Source organism: Panthera leo, chromosome C1, assembly GCF_018350215.1.
Source record: "Panthera leo isolate Ple1 chromosome C1, P.leo_Ple1_pat1.1, whole genome shotgun sequence".
Taxonomy (NCBI): domain Eukaryota; kingdom Metazoa; phylum Chordata; class Mammalia; order Carnivora; family Felidae; genus Panthera; species Panthera leo.
In genome coordinates this window covers 202,572,938-202,594,395 of record NC_056686.1, presented here as the reverse complement: position 1 = coordinate 202,594,395, position 21,458 = coordinate 202,572,938, and the positions used below count along the sequence as shown (strand labels likewise).

At 44.6% G+C, this 21,458-nt stretch overlaps 1 long non-coding RNA gene across 1 annotated transcript; it reads right to left on the bottom strand.

The window, feature by feature from the left end:
* Nucleotides 1–424: 424 nt before the first annotated feature.
* Nucleotides 425–6,918, bottom strand: LOC122228297. The gene is made up of 2 exons (XR_006206508.1): nucleotides 6,827–6,918; nucleotides 425–683 (listed from the first exon to the last, which is right to left on the bottom strand). It is a non-coding gene; the product is annotated as an uncharacterized LOC122228297 (long non-coding RNA).
* Nucleotides 6,919–21,458: the final 14,540 nt, after the last annotated feature.

The window sequence follows — 21,458 nt, the reverse complement described above, 5'->3', positions numbered from 1 at the left end:
GCACTAGTAATGAAGCTGGGCTTGAGTTTTTTTCCAGAAGTAATGAATTGAAAAACCGAAATGACTTTTAATTTCTTTGGCACTTACCATTTCAATCTCTCTTCTCTTCTGTGGGAAATATAAATCAGGATCTCCTCCTTATCGCAGATTGTTATGAAAACAGGCAAGATTGCCCTGAAGAAAGCAGAAGGCTTTGATTTTGAAACAGCCAAGACTTGACTATTTGAGTCTTGACCAACCAAAAGGGCGCTTCCTTCACCCTAATCCCTCAGTTAGGTATGTATTTATCTGTGAATTTATATGTTTGACAAGCACTTACATGTTGATTACTGTGTGGCAGGTACTGTTCTAGAGCATTATAAATATTAACAGCTCTATGAGGTGCTGTGTCAGTTATGTAACAAAGTACCCCAAATGCAGCAACTTAAACCAACAAGCATTTATTATCTCCGCTTCTGTGAGTCAGGACTGGGGGGAGAAGCTTGGCTGGGTGGTTCCGGCTCAGGATCTCTCACGTGGATGGAAATTTGGCCAGAGGTGCTATCTTCTGGGGGCAGAGGACCCATTTCAAGGTTCATTCATGTGGCTGCTGGCAGGCCTAAGTTCCAACCCACGTGGGCCTCTCTACCGACTGCCTGAGTGTCCTCACTTCACGGCATCTGGCTTCACCTGGATCAAGTAATCTGAGAATCAAAGTGATACATGTTACTTCTAGTGTGTTCTCTGGGTCACGTGGAAAACCTTGGTTCGATGTAGGAGGAGATACTAAGGGAGTGAATACCAGTAGGTGGGGGTCCCTGGGGGCCAGCTGGCTACCAAAAGTAGGTGTTGTTATTATTTCTGATTTACAGGTGAGCCAATGAGGCACAGATGAGTGAAGTCACTTGTGCGAGGTCACTGTTAATGAATGGCCAACGCAAGATCTGAATTTGGCTCATCTTTCTGCCTCTAGAATCCAAGCTCTAAACAAGTACTCACACACAGAATGGTGTACGCTCATCTAACAGGTTTTAAAAGCAGCTTCTAGACCAGCCGACAGCATTTATTCTAAGTTTATAGTTGATGGAAACCCTTTGCTGAGGATACAAGGTCTAAACAACTCATCATCATCAAAAAACACTCCTTAGTGTCCCCCGGCCTCTGTTGCGTGAAGTTAAACATTCCTATTTCCTGGGCACTCCTTATTTTCTTGGAAAATCAAGCAAACAGCCATCACTATCTGTAGATTCTTTCTGGATACTGTACCTCCCATTGCACCACTAACCAGTTTCTTCCTGTTCAACCTCTGAGAAGACAATGTCAGCTCTATACAAGGACACTGCTTATGCTAAAACTCATTATTAATCACACCCACCCTTCATATCCAAGGGTCACACTACCCAGACCCTCCAGGTGTCCCTGATACCAGTTCTGGCTTCAGATACACATCCAAACATCTGAGGATCAGACTGCATCAGAGACCTGGCTCCAAGAAGGATTGAACATCAGGGTACCTTCCATTGGAATGTAAAAGGGATTTTGCTAGCCAGTATTCTAGGCACTTTGTGTATATTATTTCATTTAATTTTCCTGTATCCTATAAATATAATCATGATAATCATAAATCATAGCTAGAAGAGATAGCAAGCTTATTATGTGCCAGGCTCGGGGCACCCAGGTGGCTCAGTAGGTTAAACTCTTGATTTCAGCTCAGGCCATGATTCCAGGGTCATGGGATCAAGCCCCACATTGGGCTCCATGCTAAGCATGGATCCTGCTTGAGATTTTCTATCTCTCCTTTTGTCTCTCTCTCTCTCTCTGTCTCTCTCTGTCTCTGTCTCTCGAAGAAGAAGAAGAAGAAGAAGAAGAAGAAGAAGAAGAAGAAGAAGAAGAAGAAAAGGAGAAGAAAAGGAGAAGAAGAACAACAAGAATGGCAAGGCACAGGCTAAGAAAATACTATGTGCCAAGCCCTATGTTAAGTGCTTTATATACATTAATTCACTTTATCATCAGACAAATCTGAGAGGTAAATTTGGCTATTGTTCTCACATTACAAATAAAGAACCTGAAGATCAGAATGGTTAAATGACTGTCCAGAAGGCACACAGAGGTGGGACTCAAACCTGAGTACGTTTTACTATAAGAGACTTCTTTCTAAACTGGACGAGGAAGGTTAGGGACAGAGGCATCTGTCCTCCATTTTTATACAAAGCAGCTGGGTGCTACTCCCAGCCTTGCACATCCAAATGGTCCATCTGAGGATTTTTCTAAACAAAGACCATTCCTTCTCTAGAAGAGATTCTGGGTCCAGGTGTTAAATGCCTTTTTTAACTTTTCTCCACTAGCAAATAAAACAATATATCAGGGGGTTAGCAAGCCTTCTTAAAGGACCAGATAATAAATATTTCCAGCTTTACATCTGGGCCATATGGCCTCTATCATGAATACTCAACTCTGCCATTGTAGCAAAAGCAGCCATGGACAATATGTAAATTAATAAGCATGGCTGTGTTCCAATAAAACTTTATTTATGGACATGGAAACTTGAATTTCATATCATTTTCTCATGTCATGAAATAGTCTTCTTTTGATTTTTTGTCAACCATTTAAAAATGTAAAATCCATTCTTAGCCCCAGGCCTTACAAAAACAGATGGCCATAGTTTCTTGGCCCCCACAACTTATAACAGAGAAGTCAAATTCTCCCAATGAGTTCAGTATCTTGGATTTTATCAAATCAACAAAAAGCCAATTCTTAGGAAACATATTGTCTATAAGGGTTGTCTCAAACCTAAATGTATAGGGATAAAATCAAGTGGAAGTAATTTCTCACTTTCTACACACTTCCTAAAAGATTGGTTGGGGAAAGCCAATGAGGGATGTGGTGTGCACTCAGTAAATTGTGCCTTTGTGACAGAGACTCAGATTTCACCTTATCTCTCCTGTTAGATCATAACAGGGGCTGAGCCCTATTCACCTGTGTGTCCCCACACTGTCCCATTCCAGCTTATTCCAGAACCTTTACCATACCCAGGGGCATACTTCCCAAGCCAGATAGAAAAGCCCAAGGCCTAGCAAGGATTTTTTTTCCATTTTGTGAGTTCTATCATGTGAAAAGTTTAACAAGGATATTGAAACCAAATCACAGTTAGTTAAATATTTAATAAAACATCTTATTGGAAAAGAATAAAATTATTAAAATATGGCCTATGCTGGAAAATCTTAGCTATAGAACACTATGAATGTGGCAGGTTTTCAATAAATGTTAAAAATGAAAAAAAGATCAAGGGAGGGAGAGAGAGGGATAGCAGAGGGAGGGAAGGAAGGAGGAAAGGAAGGACAGACAGAAGGAAAAGACAGAATATAGACTATTTGTTATTAGGCCCCTCCCAAATGGGTTCAATAATTTATTTAATAGAGAACTACTTTCTAATAAAGCCAGTGATTCATTCCACATCATTTTTGAGTAATGTGCTATTTTCCAGCAATAGTGTCCTTACTTCCCGTTCAACCACCTTTTTCAATAATAAGGGAAATTATTTACATTTGCGTGTATGCCCAGAATGACACCTTTTAATGTTTTAAGAATATCAAGATTGTGTTCAGTCTTTTCATTCAATGCATTAAACTGCTCCTGGAACACAGAATAAGATAACCCAGCTTCCCACAAGACACCATTCTGCAACAATGGGGCCAACCCCCGTAGACAACAGGTTTTGGAGGGCAGGGACTGTCTCATTCATTTTAGTACTCTGGGGACCTGGTACCACAAGGCATTTGATAAATGTTTGTTGAATGAAACGTGAATGAGGGAAACGTTTCACCTTAAGAGAATTAAAACCTATTTTCTAACAACGCAACAGCACCTGAGTGAGGCAAGGGTTCCTGGGAGAGAAGAGACACCCAAGAGAATCAAACAGCAAGAAACAAAGGTGAGTGTTGCAAATGTCGGGGAGGGCAAAACCGGAGGGCTATTCCTGTGCTTAGAACAAATGCTCCTGGAAGAAATGACTTGATGGTAATCCATCTCAACTCACCTCCTTGTCTAAAATGAGAAAAATTTGTCTTAAATTGCTCCAAGCTTAAACAAGGTTTAGTTAGAATCAACATGTTCTAGTAGAAAGAGAAAAGCAAGGGAGTCCCAACAACTCTGTTCTATCAAAGTTGGAGCTACTGACATGATTGTGTTTCATTGTGCCAAGACCACCAACATTAGAAATCATTAATAATTGGGGCTCCTGGTGGCTCAGACGGTTGAGCGTCCGACTCTTGGTTTCGCCTCAGGTCATGATCTCGTGGCTCGTGAGTTCGAGCCCTGTGTCGGGGCTTGGGATTCTCTCTCTCCCTCTCTCTCTGCCCCTGCCCCCACTCCCAAAATAAATAAATAAGCTTTTAAAAAATTGGTAATGATCGCTGAGTGTGTGTCTGGGTTGTCCCGCCAGCTGATGTTCAACTCATTTCAGCCAAAATGATCTGATACTTTTCTGACTTCCTGACCTCGTCTGAATCTCAGTCAGTTGCCACCAAATAAATGCCAGTCAGAAAGGAAAGCATTATTCGTTTCTCTGCGTGTAGAAATCAGGGTGATTTCCCAATCAGGGCACCGCCAGGGCCAGGAAAGTGACTTTTGTGTTAGGGGAGGAACACACTCCCTGGGCAATCGTTTATCGGAGCACGGGTGGGAAGCCCCGCCTCCCACAAACCACCTTAGCAGATGGGATATTCCTGCCCACGAGGCCATGGGGCTGGCTCTGGTCTCCTCCAGGACCTGGCTTTGGGAGGGGAAGAACAAACGGGCCTGTTACTTTTTATATTCACACTTCTACACAGTTTTTTTTAATGAGCACAAGTTTCTTTTATAAAGTATATGCCCTTTTCTAGCCAGCCCTATGATCTAAGAGAAGTTATTGCCATTTTCTCACACAACCTATTCCACGGGGTAGTTAAGAGATATGGCCAGGACTGGCTGGCTAATCCCCAGATCCACTTCCTCTTCTTCCTGGTGCACAGCCAGACTACAGTTCCCAGCATCCTTCGCAGCAGGTGTGCCCACGAATGGAGTTCTGACCGTGGAATGTGAGTGGAAGCGGTATATACCACCACTTCCAGAAATCGCCCATAAGACAGTTCTCCCACTGCCATCTTCTTGTAAACAAGCACACTGACTCTGGAAGCCATGCGTTGAAGATGGCTGAGCCACAAGATGGGAAAGGCCTGGGTTCCTGATGATTCCTTGGATGATAGCCACCTACCCATCATGAACACTCTCTCAGACATTCTCTTAGTTTACCACGGCTGCTGTGACACAGTCCCTCCAGCTGGGTGGCTTAAACAACAGAAACCTACCGTCTCACAGTTCTAGAGGCTGGAGGTCCAAGATCAAGGTGTGGCAGAGTTGGTTTCTTCTGAGGCTTCCCTCCTTGGCTTGTAGATGGTCACTTCTCCCTGTGTCTTCACTCGGTCTTCCTTCTGTGCCTGTCTGGGCCTTAATCTCCTTCTCTCATAAGAACACCCGCCATACTGGATTAGTGCCCATCCTACTAACATCATTTTAACTTAATCACATGTTTAAAGAGCTTATCTCCAAATACAGTCACATTCTAAAGTACTGGGGGTCAGGGCTTCAATATATGAATTTGGGGTGGGGGGAGGACACAATTCAGCCCATAACACATGTCCAAGCCCAACATCAATGAGACAAGGAAGTAGACTCCACCCACTGTAGCAGAGATGGGGAAAGAAGCAAAATGTGAGCAAAATAACATAATCTTCCAGTGGCACCCATGATGATATGGTGTAATAAGTGACAAGATGAAGTATAACACACCTGGATAAAATTCAAAAATATCTCGCATTCAAACCGCTCCAAAATCTGACCCCCGATTATCCGTCCTTCCTGATCTCAGCTTTGCTATTGAATAGCATCAAACCCCTGTACAAAGGGGCAGTGACAAGTACAATGTGACGTAGTAGAAAGAGTATACCCAGATTCCTAAGACCTGTTACTTTCTACATGGTACCCTAGTTTCTCTTCCAGTGTGAGACAAAAACCATCTGTGTGATCCTGACGCAATCATTTTCTCTCTCCGGATCTATACCCTGATTTCTGAGATGAGGAAGCAGACACTAGGGTCCCTAAGATTCCTTGACCCAGTTTCTTTCCTTTGCAACATGTGTTCTGTTGAACATTAGTCCCAAGAGATGCCATGCAAATAAATATTTCCATGAGCAAATCACTTGGAAAAAGCTGCACACAATATCCCTTTCCTAGAATACCAAAGGTTATGAAAAGTCCTGCAATAAAAAAAAAAAAAAAAAAAAAAAAAAATCCTGTTTTACCTCAACTGTTTCCCAGATGTATTTGGCCTAAGAATTTCTCCTTCTGCCCCTTGTAACATGGCTCAGAAGCAATGAACTAACTCCCTAAGTACACACAGGCTTGGGAGAGTTAAATTTGTTAACAGCCATGTCCACCTTCCCCTCCCTGCCCCCAGGGAGCATGATGCTCCGTGAATTTTTGCTTCTAAGCCAGGAAGCCCCAGACTAAGAGGTAGTTACCTCTCTCAGGCCTTCTCAGGCCACAGCTCAGTCTTCCCCATTGTCTAAACGCTCCACAAACAGAGCAACAAAAGCACCAGACGTCCCACGCGTCCATTGGTATATGGGGACCCGGGGCCCTTATTCCCAGTGTTACTCAAAAGACTTTTTGCCTCTCCCTTTTGGAGATACTCTTCAGTCTATCGCGTATTTCCAAAATCTCTTCAGTCGTGGCACCTCTTTGTCCTTCGCGGGAGAGATTTGAGTTTGGGAAACAATGAATATCTACTGGAGCCAAGTCTGGTGAATACCTTGGGCGCTGAAGCTGAGAAAGACTGTTTCGGCATCAGAAATGGAGGGTGCAGTCCACCTCATCTTTCAGTCAGCCTCCAGCTCATCTGGCTCCCAGGCTTCTGGAACAAGAATAGTCATTCCAAATGAGATCGCCTGTGCATTCCGGAATCTCCACACACCATATGCCGAGCGGTCTGTGGCTCCCTTGAATGGCAAACAATTATGTCCGCTTGTTTGTTTTGTTCCTTTATTTGGCCCCTTGTCTGAACAGAGATGCCGAATCCAGTGTTTCTTGCATTGTGAGTTCTCATGGGGCCATTCGCGTTTCCATCGCCAGCTATTGTTCTGAATTCAGAAGACTATCCCCAAATTGCGCATCCGCATCCCTAATTGAACCGAAGCCATTCTAACACCTCCCGTTCTTCCTCTCTCCCCTTATCCCCTGCACACTATCTGTCTGCCTCTCTCTGGCTTTGATCCCAGGGTAAGGATTGTTTTGTTAACACTAGTCCTGTTATTCAGTAGTCAGCTTGTGCTTTTTCTTTCCTTCAAATAACATTTAATTGCTTTAACACAACTTTTTCAAGGAGGCAGAGGAGTGTTCTTTGAAGACCCAAATTATCCTCAAAGCTGGTCTCTCAATGCTGTGAAGATTTGTGCTGACTTTTAATAACCAGAACATGAAACAAAAGAAAGTTTTATAGCACCTTCTCTGAGAGCATTTGAACTGTAGCTATATAACCACAGATTGTCAGAGCTGGAAGGTAATGTAGGGGTCGTAGATTCTTAGTGGGTCCCAAACTTCTTTAGCTGTGGGACTCGTTTCAGGGAAAGAAGCTTCCAGGATCCCAACTATTAAACAAAAGCAACCAGAGGTTCTCAGGAGAGTTTAAATCTTCAGATTGGTTTCAAATGCTTCATTGAAGTATCTGAAGTATCTGAAGAATCCTCTTCTCCTGGATTTTGATCACAACTTAAAAACACAGACATTTTGGGGTACCTGGGTGGCTCAGGTAATGATCTCAAGGCTTGTGGGTTCAAGCTCCACATCAGATTCTGAACTGCTTCTGATTCTGTGTCTCCCTCTCTCTCTGCCCCTCTCCCACTTGTGCTCGTGTTCTCTCTCTCTCTCTCTCTCTCTCTCTCTCGCTTTCAAACGTTTAGAAAAAAATTTATAAAAAAAAAAATAAACTCACAGACATTTTACTAAGGTCAAAAGTAAGGCCAAGAGAGAATCAACTAGTACCTGACAGAGCGAAAAACAGAACCCTCACCTTCTGGTTCCTATACCAAGTGTAGCTATAAATCCAGCTGTGCATCTGAAGCACTGGGGAGCTGGTTAGGAACACAGATTTGGGAGCCCCAGCTGCTGAAGATTCTTATGAACTAAGTCTGGAGTGAGAATTTTGAAGAAGCACCTTCTAAAAATTCCCTGTGAGTCTGATGGAAATCCAGGTTTAAGAACCACAGATCTGTAGTATCCAGTCCTCCATGCCCAGGTACCAAAGGGCAATTGATTCTTTTCTTTTCTTTTCTTTTTTAAGTTTATTTATTTATTTGAGGGGGGGGGGGGGCGGGTGGAATCCCAAGAAGGCTCCACATTTGCAGAGTCTGATGCAGGACTTGAACTCATGAACCATGAGATCATGACCTGAGCCGAAATCAAGAGTTGGACATTTAACCAACTGCACCACCCAGGTGCCCCTGATTGTTCTTAGGAAAAGCAAACCAGGCCACAGAAGAGCCTAGATTTGCCCATGATGTGACCATCACCAACAATGTTAAAGTAGAGTGAATTGGGACTGCTTTAACCAGGTCCTAAAATCAATTAGTGGGTTACAGGGGTTATTCACAAAGTACCATTCAGAAGGAATTTGACCAATGTTTTGTCTTCCTAGGTAATTGTACAGCAGTTTATAGGAATAATCTCTGAACAGTAGTATCTTAAGATGGATCATGCTTCACCTTTTACAAAGTGGCTTTCCGTGCATTATCTCTTTCAGCCCATTCAACAACCCAAAATATGGGTAAAGCCGGTCTTATTTTCCCTATTTCACAGACAATATGACTGAGATACACAGAAAAGTGGCACACTGAGTACCACAGAGGTGGTAGGGCTTGGTCTGAAACCAAAATCTGGGATTCTGATTCCAATATGCCTCCTTAATGCATCAAAAAAAAAAAAAAAAAAAAAAAATCCATAGTACCATAGCCTTCTCTTTTCTGCTCACTCCAGCATAATCACAAATGGTATTATAAAATGGAAAACTCGATAACTCTAATAGCTATTAAAAAAACACTATTGATGCTCACAGCCAGGACCTCATGATGTTTATTCTAATGTCCTCATTTACTACTAAGCTATCATTGTAAAATGAAAACCGTTCAACAGAATTGTATCTTTTCACTTCCCGAAATCAATTTCTACTTAGGCTAGGAAGTACAGTAGTAGGTTAAAACTCAAAAACGGGAAGACTCTACATCAGAAATTGTTCATCAACAGCAACAATAAAAAAATCAATGTTTATTTCAATTTTAAGAGGAAATAGAACTTGTTAGGAATCAAAATAAAAGGAAAAGCTACTTCAGAAATGTGAGTATTCATCCTCAGATTACATTCAAGGGAACCAGGTTAGCCATGGCCTGAGTAATCTGATGATTTTCCTTCGCATCATGATCCACTCTGTACCTGTGGACTACACTAAGGATGCTGCAATATAATTGATTATTACTCTGGCTAAAGTCATGGCTCTGTCCCTGGTCTTATTTCAGTCACAGGGATGTTGCTGTTGTCACCCAGACATGAGTAAGAGAAGAACAGATTACTTTGACTGAACTTGAGGATACCCCAGCAAAGCTTCCTCCTGAAGAGCTGGGAGAGTTCCCTGGGCATCAAAATCTTTACCAATTAGATGGGAGTTTCCTATCCACTCCCCCACCGCAATAAATCCCTCTGTTTCCTCCTTCTCCTGATCTTTGCCCTGCATCTCTGTTTAACTTGATCCTCTTAAAAAGAGTTCTAAAAGTCTTGCCTTGCCCAGTATTAAAATGTATTGAAAGGCTGCAGCGTGTAAAACAATATAGCAGAGGTTCAGGAATAAACAAATAGATCTCAATGTCCACTTTGTTTCTTTGTTAGTGAAATTGTTTCTCTCTCCCTCCCTTCCCTTCTGCCTCCTCTCCTCTCTCTCTACCCTCTCCCTCCCCACCTCTTCTCTCTCTCTCTCTCTCTCTCTCTCTCTCTCTCTCTCTCTCAATGGATCTGTAGGAGTATGAAGTCTCTCTCGTTCCCTCTGAATACCTAAAGCTCAGAACAGAATTGAAGGACAGCTTGGCACCCAAGTTCCAAAAAGGAAACATTCTGGACAAGATAAAGGAGGTAAAGGGAGTATCCAGTGATAACAGAGGGAAAGAGTAGAGAAACACAAGTGGAATCCGAAGGAAAATGCCAAGTAGGAGTTGTTTGCTGCTGTTGTTGTTGTTGTTGTTGTTGTTGTTGTTGTTGTTGTTGTTTTAATATGAAGTTATCCTTCCTGTGGCTCACTAACCCTTACTGAAACCTCAACTTAACAAAACAGCATGCAAATATGCCACACTGGCTATGAGGAGGAGGGACTGGGGTCACAGAAGGATTTTCTTTGCATTTTTATAGCAGACGTATTCTTGTTTCTAAGCGGATGTCTCCGGTGCAGGGGTACTAAGATTCATTCTATGAAAATAATTGGCCAAATTTTAAAAAGATGTAAAAATGATATTTATCTCCAAGTTATTTATAACAGTGAAAAATAGGAAACAACCTGAAAGTGCTTCCACAGAGGGCTGGCTAAGTAAATTAATGTGCACCCATACAACTAGGTTCTGGGTGGCCGTTTAAAAAAATAGAGGGTAATTGTTATGGAAACATAGCTGCAGAATATCGTTAAGTGGAAAAAGCAGCTAATAATAGTATGCATAATAGGAGATGACTTTTGAAAACTATAAAGATACTTACACAGGAAAAAAAGTCTGGGAGAATATTAATAGTGGTTAGTTCTGGGAGGTGGCATTTTCCCCCACCTCAACCTCTCACGGCAATTACTTACTTTTAGAGAAACTACAGTTCCTTTTTCCAGAACATACAGCGAACTACACTATAATACATTTTTACAAAGAAAAATATAGTTATTTCTCCACCTCGCCATCCAACTTTCTACATACAGAATTTTATTTCTTCCCACCAACTCTAAGAGACGTGCCTCATCTATTGTAAGTGTTGCCATTATAGAATTCAAATACGTGCTCAGATTCAGTCGATTTGAAGACCAGAAATAATTGCCACGTTCAGTTGAATGCCACGTGCCTACAGGTGTCCAAAGGTAATATTTTAAACTTTTAGATTAGAGATTAGCACGGTAATGGATGGAGAAAGTCACATCTTGGAAGAATGTAGTAACTCTATCACTAACTTGACAATGGCCAGTGCTAAGCCAAGGAAAATTCCCATGTATTCAAGAAGGGAGGAGCCCCAGGAGAAAACAGAAAAGATGCTTACGGCTTCTTTTACTGTTCAAACCATCTCCTCTACGAGGGTTATTACAACATCACAGCCACCTCTTCTGTTTACATGTGGGCTGTAACCAAGGGAGCAATTTCCCCACCACCCCATAAAAACATGGGGGAGAATGGATGAGGAGAAGGGAGTTCAGGAATTCTCTCCTCTCTGCTTCCAACACCAGCATTCTCAGTACCCACTCTCCTAGGTGCAAAGGAGAGAACAGAGTCCCAGAAAGGAGGGAGGGAAGGAGATAACTCACTCTTCCCTCCCAGATACAACAACCTCATGGCTGAACCTGTGTCAGGAGCAGAAATTGGTTTCACAAACACGACAGATCTGAGAAACAAAGTTGTCATCAGCTCATATGTTCCACCGATTTGATGTGGTTATAAAAGTAGAATAGCCTCCGGATAAAAACCTGGTTTCTGAGATCATGGGCTCTATTACGATGAAATGTCCCTGTAACAATTTAGATCCAGGTATATGGAAAACACTTCACTTCCATGGTTTTTCCCAAGTGTATTAAAATTTTTATTTCATCCACAATAAAGCCTGTTTTCTCCCAGAAGGATATATGAGAGGTTTAATAAGGGAGTGGCTTTGCAGAGTTTGCAGACTCTGTTTATGGAGGCCAGTTTTCTCCTGCTTGCCAGGGACCAGGGACTCCTGCACACATGGAGAAGGTCACCTTCTTTGGGTTTCCCATGATTAATCCTAGACTTGAGCCTAGGGACAAGCTTGGCCCACATTCTGACTCCAGAGCTATCCCTTTCCACATGCTGCCTGCTCCAGGGCTTTGTCCCCTGTTATTCTAACAAAGGCTTAGCGAGGTCTGAAACCTAAAAGTTCTGGAAATGCCCAGGCAACACAGTCTTGTTAAGCCTCTCCTTTCTGGGCCCTTATTCTTACTCTAGGCACTCAGGATGCTTTCCATATCAAAATTTCCTCTCTGGGAAATAACTCTGTGTCAGTCATTCACACTTTAGTGTGAATTCAAATACCTCCTCTTCCAAAAGCATCTTAATTTACAGTCCTTCTAATTGTAAGAAAGAATCTCTTGTTTCTTAGAAGAATCTCAGGCAGCGACGCTTAGGTGGCTCAGTTGGTTAGGCGTCTGACTTCAGCTCAGGTCACGAACTCCCGGTTTGTGAGTTCAAGCCCCCACATTGGGCTCTGTGCTGACAGCTTGGAGCCTGGAGCCTACTTCGGATTCTGTCTCCCTCTCTCTCTCTCTGCTCCTCGCCCGCTCACACTCTCTTACTCTCTCTCGCTCTCTCTCTGTCTTAAAGACAAATAAACATTACAAAGAAGAAGAAGATGAATCTCAGGCATGTTCAATTACACTCTTTGGGGACTGTAAGCAAGAAAGAAATCTCACCACTTTCTGGGTGGATAGTTAAAGCAAAAAAGGCCACAGAAGCAGAGTTGCCCTTTGGAGAACAGGTTCATGGTCACATTGGAGAGAAATCTATTTTCAAGCCATCCCTTTCAATGGTTGCCTCCCACATAGACCAACCCGATGTCTGTTCCTTACCACACCACTCCTTTCCCCCATGCTGATTGAGCACCCGGCTGGGATGGGTCCCACCCTCAAGGAAATATAGTCTCGCTGGCTGGAGAGTCAACATGGCATGGTACAATCACCTGTAACTTTCAGTGATGGGTTGCATATTTACAATTATTTTTATTACACTTGAAAGGACAAAGATCGGGAACAGATGTCAGACATATGAATTAAAATTAATGATCATTTGTTAATGGAATGAAGAGCCATTCATCATTTCATTAGAGCTAATTCTTAAGGCCATATGGAACCTTGTACAATGGAGCAAATCTTGACTCTCTTTAGAATGTGAAGATTTTGACTACTAAAATGCAAGGAACAGGGTTGCCCAAGTAAAATTTCCTTCTATTAAATGTAGTAGTTACCGGTTAGTATGACAAACTATGTTCCAGTAAAGTAAGTATACGAATGTCGACCAGGGTGTGCTGTTCTTTCTGCCTTTCTTCCTTCATTTATTTACATAGAAAGTCTTTACTGAGTGTCAAGTACCATGTTAGGTGTAGAGATAGTATAGTGAGCAGAGCCAGAGATGGTCCTGCCTGCCTGGGTCTAACAGTATTGAAGGAAACAGATATTAATGAGATAATTACACTCATAAATGTAAAATTGCAATGTAACAGCTGATAAGCATGTACAAAGGCCCCGTGACAGAGGGTATCCCGAAGCACGAAATGAAAGAACCAGAGAACAAGAATGACCGGAAAAATAAACCTGAGGAGAGACCTGGTGTGAAAAGAGGTTAAAGAGGCAGTCGGCGGGGGCGGGGGGCAGGGGGTAGTTCTGGGTGGCTCCTTCTGTTGAACATCCGACTCTTGATTTCGGTTCAGGTTATGATCCCAGGGTCGTGAGATCCAGCCCCACATCGGGCTCCACACTCAGTGTGGAGCCTGCTTGAGATTCTCTCTCTCTCTCCCTCTGCCCCTCCCCCTCCACTCGAGCTTTCTCTTGCTCTCACTCTCGCTCTCTCTCTCTCTCTTAAAAAAAAAAAAAAAAAAGGCAGGAGCTTGTAGCCATTTCTAGAATTTTATCTTTTTCCTAAGAACAATGGGAAGCCAGCAAGGGGTTTTGAAATGGAGAGTGTCAGGGTCAGATTTGAATTTTGAGATCTCTCTGGCTGAAGTGTGGAGTCTAAATGGGAGAGAAGGAGGCAGAGTGGCTGTGTGGACAGCAGGTGTATCAGGTACTTTGCGGCAATGCAGGTATAAGATGAGGAAAACAGGAGAGGGGGAGGGCAGACGCTGGCAGTGCCAATGGCCAGGCTGGGGTGGAAGTGAAAAGGACGGGAATGCCTCAGTTCAGGAGGTAGTTTGAAACTATCTAGGACCAAGGAGTGGATTGGATGGGGACAGTGATGAAGACAAGCAAGGTGTCACTGGGCAGCTCTTAGGTTTCTGACTTGCAGAACTGGATGGAGGGTAATGAACTTCATTGAAATTAAAAAATGTTGGATGAGGCCCAATTAAAAAGGGAAGGTTCTGGATCCCCGGGTGATGATAGCTGCATGTCTGCCCTTCCCTGATCATAACACCTCTGCAGAAACCACAGCTATAGCAGAGAAGATGATGGATTAAAAAGGCACAGTTTAGTGTGGCCTTCTCTACCTGATCAAGTGCCATGCCATCCTCCCCTGGGGACATCAGCACCTGGAAAGGATCTGAGAGATTACCCAGTCCTACTTCCTAACCTGACAGGCACATGAAGAGATCTTGCCCAATGTCACAGAACAAATGAACAGGACCTCCAGGACAACCCAGAGGTTACCTTAGAGAGAAGCCCCTGGAGAGCCCCCAGCCAGCAGTCACTCAGCAAACCTGCCCAGCACCTTGCCAGGTGCCACGGATCAAAGACGAGCAAGTCTCAGGGCTTACGATGACCCCCAGGAAGGGTCAGAGATGTGTTCCTAGGGTCACCCCTGAGCTGAGCTTTGAAGAATGATGGGGGGAGGGGGGGGTGGAGGGGGAGGTCAGAGTTTCCAGGGAGAAGAAACGGCAGGACAGAAAGTAGCAGGCTGTAAGCAGTTTAGGTCCTTGGTGCCCCTACTTCCTTCTTCTCCCCTGTACCTCTACCCCAATACCCTTCTTAACATAATCCCCACAAGAAGTTCAAGCTTTGGAAAACACGGCTAAGAAGAGCATTTGCTTCTCTGCAGGCAACTCCCACTTCCTGGCCAGGAAACACGGACTCTCCTGGGGTTGGTTGGGCAGAGTCCGATGACCTTTGTCAGAAGTAGGCATGGGGTAGGAGTCATTATGATGGGGGAAATATAGCAAGAACAGAACACCAGTGGACATCTCAATATATTATCCTCCCCCAAGTGTTCTAGGAAATTCATCTTGACTGCAGTACGGAGAATGTGTTGGGAAGAGGTGTGGGGGTTGTTTAGGAGACAGAGCAGCTGGATGGAGGGTCCGGACTAGGGAATGCCAACATTTTTCTGTGGGCAGTGTGCAGACATTTGAGCAGGCCAGCAACATCAAATCATCCTATGTAATTTGCCACCCTCTTGCCCTCCACAGGGGGCTACATCGACCCAAATAAGGTGCCAAATTAGAAAAGCATAAACCTGGAAGGCAAGGGGAAAAGTAGACTGGTTTCCACTCCAACAGAAGCTGAGGACCTGAAGCTTTCTCGTCTCTGAGTTCTGCAAACCCAGACCTCAGGCCCTTGTGGGTCCATGGGGAAGAACTGGCTCAGCCAACCTCTCAGCTCCTTCACTTCAGGGGAGTGAAAGGGGTGTCAGTTTAGCAAGAGTGAGCAGGTTTTGTTCTGACCTAATAACACTTGAAGTCGGTACAGAGGAGGGACTCTCAGGATGAAAATAACGATGTGACAGCAGATGTCAAAGCCTGGCCCTCAGCTAACCAGAAGGCTGTTGGCTGCCTCCACCAAATGTCCTTGCTACATTCAATCCCTACCTGCTGTCTCTCTCCTCACCCCCTACACACACACACACACACACACACACACACACACACACATGCCTGTGCACACACACGGACACACATATACATGCATGCGCTCTCTCTCGCTCATTTAGGGAGGTTAAGGAGGTCATTGTGCCCATCCCCTCCCTCCTCAAAGCCTTTGCTCCCAACAGAAGCCAAATGTCCCTCCCCTGTCCAGCCTACTTCACCACCCACCTCCTTTCTTCACCTCCTATGGGTTCTCACACCATGAGGAAACTTTAAGACCCCTTCACAAAAAGATATGGGCCCCCACTTTAGCAAATGGGGGGTGGCCGTGTAGAACGGCTTAGGGGTCAGGACCAGCCATTCCACAAAGCTGACAGAAAGCACCAATGCCTCATGGGTCCCCGGCCCCTGAGATACATTTGCCCCCAGGGACACGGCACTAGGATTCTTTGCGGATTGATCACCAATGTTTCCCATCCTTGGCTTCAAGGAACCCACTCAGGAGTACAGTTCTTTTTTCTCAAAGACCAGGCAAAAATGAGTTTCTGGAGACTGAGCTGTTGAGCCCGCTGGACACATTCTTAGGAGTGAATACCCCAGGGTCCTGGCAATCAATCCCCCTGTCACCAAGGCTGGGCCGGCCTTTAGCAGGCTGGAGTGTAATTTAGGGCTGTGCTTATTACAGGCTCAGACCTTGTTTGATGCACTGGAGTGGAAAAAAGTTCCCTCTCTGCATGTGGCCGTGTCCTGTGTGTCTGTCGTATCTTTAACAATGTAAACATCAGAAACAGATGGGGAAATCCAAGCCAGTGCCAGGCCAAACAGGGCTCACTGCAGACAATGCACCATGGTGCCAAGACAAATACGCTCTGTGGATATCACTAATTTATAGTGCACTGGAACCAAGCAAAACAAATAACAATTAAGGCCCAGAAATCTTAAAATGAATAACCTTTCTGTACACAAACTCAATGCCACTATTAAAAGGCCATCAACTGCGATGAATATATGAAACATAACAATGAAATCCTTCTTATGTGAATAATTACTGAATAATTACCAGGAAAGGGGGCATTTCTCTAGTTTGCAGGGTCTGTGGATTTTGCACGCTAAGCTTGGCTTTGGAAGAGCACATAGACACTTTGAAATGCCTTCACAGACTTCATGTCACCATGATAATATCGCAAGGGGTAGGGGTTGGGTATGGCAGGCCCTCACGTCCCCATTTTCCAGATAGGACAACCGTGGCATCGACTGATAAAGAGAATAACCCTGTCACAGCGCTCTGATGGACAAAACAGGGTCTAAATGGACAAAACTTTTAGCCCAGAGTTCTTCCCACTGCTGTACACAGTCCTCCTTTACCCTCACCTGCAACCCCCACTATATATCTTAACCAGGCAAGCAGGTATCAGAAACCTCTTAGACACAGAATGCACAAAGCAGAGGTACAGCCGGCACACAGCCATGGCAATGCCCAGGTATCCTTCCAAGCCTTCACTCACCATCTTTTCACCAGCTGAGGCTGGTGCCTTAATGGAGTGAAGATGACCAATGCAGTCACAACTAGGCGCAACCAGCTTCAGCCGAATGGCTTCATATTTCAACCAGGGATAAGCCTCCCTTAGGGAGTCATGGCTCAGTGCAGGGATTGGAAAGAAGAATCCGCCTGAAAACATAGCCAATCCCCTCTCTGCTTGTGATGTCCGCCCAATGAATCACTCACTTTATCTAGGCACAGCCCAGCAGCAATGCTGCCCATCTTGTGGGGATCTATACCCTGGGGATCTGGTTCCCTTAGGAGAAGGGTCCCCAGACTGCATAGCCACATGGATCCTGAGAGTCACTGACAAGCACAGTAATTTTGATCTTGCCCCCATCTGATTCACAGAAAACTTAAAACACTGATTTTTTTTATGTTTATTTCTGGGGGGGGGGGGGGTGCAGGAACAGAGAGAGAGGGAAACATAGAATCCGCAGCAGGCTCCAGGCTCTGAGCTGTCAACACAGATCCCAAAGCAGGGCTCAAATCCATGAATGGTGAGATCATGACCTCAGCCGAAGTTAGATGCTTAACCAACTGAGCCACCCCGGTGCCTCTAAAACACTGATCATTTTAACTGTGGTGAAACTTAGGGAAAACAGGAACAATAATGACTTAAGGAAGCTTAGGGAAACAGGTACAATTATAAACTCTCAGGAGGAGGGAAAATTGATGTAATATGTTTAAAGGTGATTTGGCAATTTCAATTAAAACATATTAGGGCAGGGCACTTGGGTGGCTCAGTCAGTTAAGCATCCAACTCTTGATTTTGGCTCAGGTCACGATCCCACGGTCATGGGATCGAGCTTAGCATCGGGCTCCATATTGAGCATGGAGTCTGCTTAAGATTCTCTCTCTCTCCTCCTGCCCCTCTCGCCCACTTATGCGCTCTCTCTGTCTAAAATTTTAAAAAATTTGTTCATTCGTTCATTCATTCATTCATTAAAATTTTTAAAAATAATATACTCAAGTACTACTTGTGTAATTTAAAAACTATATTAGGCACCATTAGCCAAAAGCTGTTAACTGGCACTGGGGGAGTGCTAGAGTTGTTCCTAAAACACTTCCTCAGCAGTGGAGGTGCTAAAGAGCTGGACAGGCTGAGTGTGGGTGCAGGTGACCCTGTGCTGTTTTGTTTCTTGCTTGCCAGTCACAATATCCATGCTGGTGGAGAGAAGGAGAAGAAATAGCCCATTTACAAAGTACCTATTAGATGCCAGGCATGGTCCCATCAATTGTTTCCATAATCCTCATAATAATGGTGGACCAACCATAATGGTCCAAAGAGTAGGGACTTGTCCGTTCAGCTAATCTACATCTGACTCCAAGGTCTCTGTTCCTTCTGCTATAACATGTTGGGGATAGTCAGGTTCTTCCTTGTTTGGAGCGCCCCCTGGGACAAAGCAGAGCAGGGATGCCATCATAGTGTCAGTGGGAGGAGAGAGAAGAAAACGTCTACCTGGGGCAGATAAAGGGAGGAAGAGGATGACGATAGACAGGAGAGATACAAGAGAGATGGGGGGATGGCCAGGAATGTTGGCAGGGGGCCTGGTGACTGAACATCACTGGAGCCATGACAGTGAGCATGGTGCTGATGGTGAAGCCACCAGGCTGGTGGTAAAGAAAGTCCTGGTGAAGGTGGGTGATGGGAAGCAGGAGCCTTTTTCTCATCAGCACATCCAGGTGCCTCTAAGGCTAGGCAGGTGGAGGATGTGGCGGCAAAGGTACTGATGGGCTCTGAGCTGAAGACAATAAGGTGACGGTGGGGGGTGGGGGTGACAGTGGAAGTAGGTTTTTTGGGCAGAAGAGAACGTCCCCCCAACAGGGAGAAGAGAAGGAAGAGGAGGAAAAAGGAGGAGAGTGAGAGTCTCTGCCAAGCTCTTGAGAGTGCCAGGCAAGCAGTTCTTTATAGAAATTCCATAAATAAAAATGTAGCAAGCCAGTTCCTCAAATCAGTCATTTTCTCAGGCCTTTCTGTGTGCATTGGTTCCTTGTCTTGGAACATCCCCCATCTCTCCCCTCCCAGGGGCTCCTCATCCTTCCAGACTCAGCTAAAATGCCCCCTCCCAACCACCCAGAGAAGCTTTCCTGTCTGCACTAAGATGCCACCCCAGCCTCTCCCCCTCTTTCCTACATATCACTCAGAAGGTGGGGCACATTTTTAAATTATTGATTCCCTTTTCCTTTTGCTAATTACCAATCACAGTGGTTCCTAAACTTCATATTGGGGAGGAGGGGCACGTAGATCAAGTTGGTTTTATTTATCATATCCCCAGCACCCAGCAATGTGTCAGGCACAAAGTTGGTGCTCAATAATTGTTTGAAAGGTGGATGGATGAAGAAAGAAAGAAGGGAGGGAGAGAGGGGAAGGGGCAAGAGGAAGAGAGGGAGAGAGGAGAGGTAGAGGGAGGAAGGAAGGAAGGAAGGAAGGAAGGAAGGAAGGAAGGAAGGAAGGGAGGAAGAAGGGAGGAAAGAGGGAGTTAGGATATACCACTTCAGTTCTCTGTTACCCAAGGGCAAAGGGGTACCCAAGCAGGGAAAGAAAATGTCCCTGAACATTTCTTCCAGCAGTAACCTACTCCAAAGTAAGATTCTCAGTTTGGAAGCCTAGGCTGCAAGCCTGCACTAAATTGATTCTCCACTGGCTCTATCCACACCCAATCTCTCCTCCATTACTCAGGATAGTGAAGAACTGGCTGGAATTTGCATGTTGGATTCCTCATGTGCCTCTGAAATATGATTCAGTTCTCCTGAGAGCCGCTAGACTACACTCTAAGCTGGCTTCATAGAGTATTTATAACTGCCAAAACAACTTATTTCAAAAATAAACATGGTATTTTTAGCCCAATGTTGCTGATAACCTGCTTTGTAAAGTCACACACTCGGCTCAGAATCAGCAATATGTCTCTGGTCAGCCCCAGTTGCCAGAGTCATCTTCAGTCACTGGATGGACAGGACCAAGGCCTGGCCATCATCTCTAGATTGTCCATTACCCAGGATGGGCCGAGAAGCCTGGTTAGCCCACCTTGGAAGGCAGGGTTCACTCTCTGCCCCCTTCCCTCCCATGTTTTTGGACCCCCTCTGTAGGTGGCCACAGTGAGAATGGCAAAAGGGAAACAAGTGTGTGCATGAAGGGGGTGGGGATAACTCAAATGCCACTTTGGCAGATGCCAAGGGCAGCCCAAGAACAGAGGTCCAAAAAGAAGGCAGAAGGGAAGGAAGTGGACAAAAGGCTCCAGCATGGCCAGAGGAGTTCGATCACCAGGGGTGTAGAGGACGCCCCTGGGGTCTTCTGACCTTGGATCCAAAGCCTGTACACCTGAGACAGAGGTTTCTGGAAAGGGAAGCTTCAGTCTCCAATTCTTTTCAGTTCTTACCAACATTTTCCTCTCCCGCTGCTGCTGTTCTGTGATCAAGATTTTGGAGAAGCAAGTGTGGTAGAGAGAATATGCAAAAGCATCAGCATCAGACAGATTAGGCTTAAACTCCAGCTCGGCCCCCTAATAGCTGTGTGATCTTGGGCAACTTAATCAATCTCTCTTCATCTCAGGTTCCTCAACTATGAACTATGGAAAATAGTAGTACCTGACTTCCAAGGAGGTTGGAAGAATGAAATACTAATATTTATAAAGTGCCTGCCACATAGTAGGAATAAATGGGGACTCTTGTTTTCATTACCCTTTGGCCCCCTATCCCCAATCCCTTTTATTATAAGTTCAGAGACAGGGTGGTTGAAGTCTGGACAAGGACTGCAAGAGGAGGGATGGACGCAAGAACTGTTGTTTGAGAGAGATCAACAGGACTGATGAGGACAACCGGGTCAAGCACCTGAGGCTGTGGTTTTGAATCCCACCTCTACAGTTTCCTAACTACATGGCTATGGCAAGTGTATTAGTTTCCTATAGCTGCTATAACAAATGACCACAGACTCAGTGGCTTAACACAACACAAATATATTCCCTTACAGTTCTGGAAGAAAGAAGTCCAAACCCAGTTTCCCTGACTAAAATCAAGATCTTGGCAAGGCTAGTTCCCTCTGAAGGCTCAGGGGGAAATCCATTTCCTGGCCTTTTTCAGTTTCTTTTTTTTTTTTTTT